At 44.4% G+C, this 4,960-nt stretch overlaps 1 protein-coding gene across 1 annotated transcript in view; it reads left to right on the top strand.

Moving 5' to 3' along the window:
* Window positions 1–1,977: 1,977 nt before the first annotated feature.
* T265_05346 (hypothetical protein) overlaps window positions 1,978–4,960 on the top strand; it is a gene marked incomplete at both ends in the record, with an annotated part of 29,294 nt that continues 26,311 nt past the window's right edge. The window contains one exon of the mRNA XM_009170337.1: window positions 1,978–2,190. The remainder of the gene's footprint in view (window positions 2,191–4,960) is intronic.

The raw sequence follows: 4,960 nt of genomic DNA, 5'->3' as shown, positions 1-4,960 counted from the left end.
CAACGTTTAATGTAGACTTTACGACAAAACGAGTGGACGCAACAAAAACAAGATTTCCCTCTAGATAGAAGGTAGCTGTAGAATGTGAAATGACAGCTAGAACAAAACTGTCCGATTATTTCACCGATAAAGCCAGGTGCTTTCGGCTAAGGCTTCGAAACGTTGCTGACGATAGGCCTTCTCAAACGGTAGAGTTGTTGCCAGGATCAAGAAAAACGCAAGCGAGTGCGGATTAAAGAACTTCTCTGTAGTGTTACAGGGCACCTTGCATTTCAGAATTATGATGAACATTTTAACAGGATAGTCTTACTTTATTACTGATGAAATCCAAAGTGTCAGGCATCGGTTCACATTCAAAGCACCTTCTGTATCTCTCTTCAAGTGAATCCATATTGTTTATAAGAACTTCCTGGCTGTTTATTGCGCGTCATTGATGCGAAGCGCTGTAAACTTCACCCAAATACTCGAAAATTTTGGGTGTTACATCACACGACTAGAAATGCGGCGGCCAGCGTCTTTAGTGGTCTGGCTACCCAATAAGTTACTTCACCAAGAGTGTGTGGCAAGGAAATAAAAATAATAACGCTAGACTTGGTGTACAATAATAAAGAGGTCAAATGGAACAGGTCCATAATGATTTTTTCTCTTTAAAATAGTTTGCCGTTGGCCCATGTCAGCGAATAAACAGTAATCCAAGCGTGGTTGTCCAGGGGTCTTCTTCTGTACAGTTCCCTCACATAATATATTCCGAAGATGATCTGAAATGCTTTGACACCAGAGACAGCACGAGACTCGTGAAAGACCGCTGTAAGCGCCCTTCTTCTGTACAGTCCCCTCACATAATATAATCCGAAGATAATCTGGAATGCTTTGACGCCAGAGACAGGACGAGACTCGTGAAAGACCGCTGTAAGCGCAAGCGAAATCAGAAGAGTGTCGAAGCACATGACCACGTTTGTATTGGGTGAAATCGTACAGGTGCGCGTCTTTGTCGCCATTCGTATTCAAACAAAAAACGGTTATGGAATTGAAAAAATACGTTTTGTTATATTAGAAGTAAAATGAAAGTACAAAACACCCCAACTCTTCAGTGTTCTCATTTGCCCGTCACATGCGAGCTGACAGGCCGTGGTGTACAAATGATTGAGACAGCTTTGAGGAAGCTAAAATCCGCACCATCCCTTTTACCTTTCAGTGCATTTCACTAAAATGCCTTCATGGATTTTCAGAGGTTTTCAACGAAGGCTGTCAAAACGCAGCAGCAGATTCCCAATATTTCGTACTAAATTTTTTTGCAAACGCCCCACGTTTGATTTCGTCAAGAGAACCTCCTGGTAACCCAACATGATGTCCAATTTTTAATTCGCAAAAAAGGTACACCAGAGTCATGCACATTTTTCTTGCTACAACAAAGGTGTCTTCTCCATCGGTTTCCGCGAAAACCGTATGCTTTGTTGCGAAGCCCTTCGATCCAAAAAACTAATCCAAAACTCGGATTAAAATTATACTGTATTCTAAGGCTCTGTCGTTCTTTCCTTCTCCACACCTCTTCTAAGCAGATGGTAGAAAAACCTCCAGACCGCATGCTCAACTCGCTGGTGGGCCTCAAATACGAAAGTAAAAACAATGGTGGGAGAATTCGGTGCAAACGAAAGATTGAACCGTTGTCAATGAATGTATCCCATTTATATCCACCACCTCTTCCAAATCTAGATGGAAGGCGGTTCTTCCAGTGTCATTTAATTACAAATCATTAGGCCACTCGTGTAGTCTCCCCCCAGCTGTTTAAGCTTCACACGAAAATTTCCCACCTTTTGTTGTGGTTCCGCTTTGTGGGAAACATCCCGACATCTTCTTATCCGCCCCTTAAACCAGCGATCTTAAAAGGTCACCTCATGAAGTCTTATCATCGGTAGCAATTCGCAGTTGTTTATTCCGTCACCAAAAGGTGCTGATCCAATTGTTTACATACACCAAGGAATCTGAAGCAGGAGCGCACATTTCGACTGATTTGTGTTCCTCGCGGGCTCTCCGGATTCTGTGAACTACCCTTTTTATCGTGATGACCCTACGCTTTAAGGAGCAGAATACGTTTGGTACGATGTTTTTGAGGTCTAATGTGCTTAATATTTAGACCAGCGACACGCAGACTCGACGAAAATAAAGAGGAAATATCCGAACAGGATCCCGGTGAGTGGAGCTAGAATATATATGTGGGTGAAGGCTGATGCTATTACCACAACCTCTTAAAAATATATCGTTAGTTCGTCCCATACACACGATAAATACCCCATTTTCGACTGTATATTTATACGCTGTCGCTGGATGGCGCTTTAGGTATCACTGATTTGTGTCAAAAACACTCATCACATACAGGTACAGACCATGTAAGACACCGGGGATTATATTTTAAAAAAGTTACACCTAGGCAAAAATGGAGTGTGACTGAAACAAACACTTAAAAACGCTATTGCAGTGCATATGAACCAAATTAAGGTTCTAGTTGTTCAATTCCTACGGAGCCTTTCATGAACTCCTCATAGGTCACAAAAATGAAAAGTCGAAACGTCGTGGTAATAGTTATATGCTATAATTTCCTTCAGTTCATGCTGTTAATGTATCTCTGACACTCGTTATTCACAAATTCATTGAAAAGCCATTTCGTTTATTCGAAATTATCTGCCACATGTGTGCTTGCGTCTGTAAATTCCGATACATGGTCATTCGTGGAATAGTAGAATATCTCCTGTAGACTGTATCAACTCGTGTCTGGTCGAAATAAAATCTTCAGTAGTGCACCGTCAATTTGCGGGAGGTGGCTCCTGTAACACCCGTCCATATGTAGTGAAGCTTGGCTGCTGTCGGTGCTACTCGCCTTCCAGGATGGGGACCGCGTAATCCTCATTGTGTCTGGTTGGAGACACTACGAGATATGGTTGCCAACTGCGGTCAGTGGCGTTCTTGTTGCCAGTTTCTATTCAGATTGCCGGAGTGAATGTCTGGAGGTGTAGGCACCATGGAATGATTGTGTTAAGCTAGCACTAAGTCCCTCCCCTGTCCACCTTCACTCTTTTCTCTACAATAAGGCTTTCAAATAAATCGTGGTTGTACGGCAGTAAAGCATCGGTGTTGAACACTGATGTCATGCCGTCGATGATGGTGATGAGTTGTGAAGCTGGTTGTAATCGCATCGGGTCCCGCAGGTCCTCATACCGACTTTTCAGCCGTTTTTTACCTTTGGGTGATACAGGAGTTTAGGTATTCTTAGCGTTTACATCTTCAGCTAGAAGTTAACGCTGTGGTAACTTCACAGGGTTTATCTTACGGTTTCTGTCATCGAGATACAGAGATGTATTCAGGGGAATACCCAACCCCTCGGAATATTCTAGGCTTCTAAGCCTAATTGCTGCTTCGGATCCTCGTCTTGACCTCTTTGTTGACTGGTGGGAGTGTGGTAGATGGTCCGTACTCCAGCAGTTGTCTGATGTGTGAACTGACAGTAATACCAGAGCTTTCCGGATACATCTGATCAACTGAGCTTAAACTCGTCCGCATAGGCCTCTTACCAGCGGAGTCTCCCTCCTAATACTTTCAATATATGTGTGATCTGGTGCCATCAGAGCTCCCAGGCCTTCCTCTGATGTAGTTTCTGTCAGCAAGTAACCACTGATGTGATACATCGATCTGTTGAGGACGTCCAAACGACTTTTCTCAGCGTTTGTCACAATAACAGGAGGTCTCGTTGACTCAGTTGTTCAAGGACTGCATCGCCTTTATTGCTGACCGTCTCTCAGAGTTCAGAATCGTCTGCAAGGGCGAGACGAAGTTTCATTTCAGCGAGCAGCCGAGGAACTCGGCTGGTTCAGCATGCTTGATCAATGACTCTCTCTCTCTCTCTGGGCCGGTGAGAACGGCTTTGACCCATACTTTCTGTACATCTCTTTAAATGTCGGCTTTCGAAGTACTCGACTTGATCGAATACCCTACTGAAGCCTGAATACATGACAGTCTATTTTTCGGCTGTAATAGGGTTGGTTTATGTTTCTCTAGCCAACAGCATTTCTAAAACGTATAACCTACCCCTCTGGAAGTCGTGTTCTTCGGCCAAACGGAGACGATCGATTTAGCGCTCAGTTTCGTCCTTGATGGGCTCTTCATGAATTTGCAGACTACGGACATCGGTCCATACTTAGCTGATTCCTGCTAGGCTCTCTTCAACCATCATCATCATCATCATCGACAGCATGACATCAGTGTTCAACACCGATGCTTCACTGCCGTACAACCATGACTTATTTGAAAGCCTTATTATAAAGAAAAGAATAAAGGTGGACGGGAGAGGGACTTAGTGCTAGCTTAACACAATCATTCCAAGGTGCCTACACCTCCAGACATTCACTCAGGCAATCTGGATAGAAACTGACAACAAGAACGCCACTGACATCGGTTGGCAACCATATCTTGTAGTGTCTCCAACCAGGCACAGTGAGGATTACGCGGTCCCCATCCTGGAAGGCAAGTAGCACCGACAGCACCCAAGCGTTTCGTGATCTCCTTCATACTCCTCTGCCAAGTCATGGGTTGGTCACCTCTCTGTTTACGCCCCTCTGAATTGGGCATGGAAAACAGCCCTCTCTTCGGCAAACGATGGTTCGGCATACGTAACACATGTCCCAACCAACGCAGCCTCTGGTGCTGGACACATTCTTGAATGGAAGTACCCGTTACACAACCGAAAACGCGCTTTCTAATTGCCTCATTACGGATTCGCCGACACCAACGCACACGAGCTATGGTTCTGAGAGAAGATTGTCGAACAACTGAAGACGTCTCAATTGTTACACAACCACGCGCTTTCTAATTGCCTCATTACAGATTCGCCAACACCAACCCACACGAGCTATGATTCTGAGACAAAGATTGTCGAACGAATGAAGACGTCTCAGGTCCGCTGCTCGAA

Source organism: Opisthorchis viverrini (genome assembly GCF_000715545.1).
Source record: "Opisthorchis viverrini unplaced genomic scaffold opera_v5_100, whole genome shotgun sequence".
In the NCBI taxonomy this organism is placed as follows: Eukaryota; Metazoa; Platyhelminthes; class Trematoda; order Opisthorchiida; family Opisthorchiidae; genus Opisthorchis; species Opisthorchis viverrini.
The sequence above is the reverse complement of the archived record's forward strand: the minus strand, read 5'-3'. Positions and strand labels throughout refer to the sequence as shown.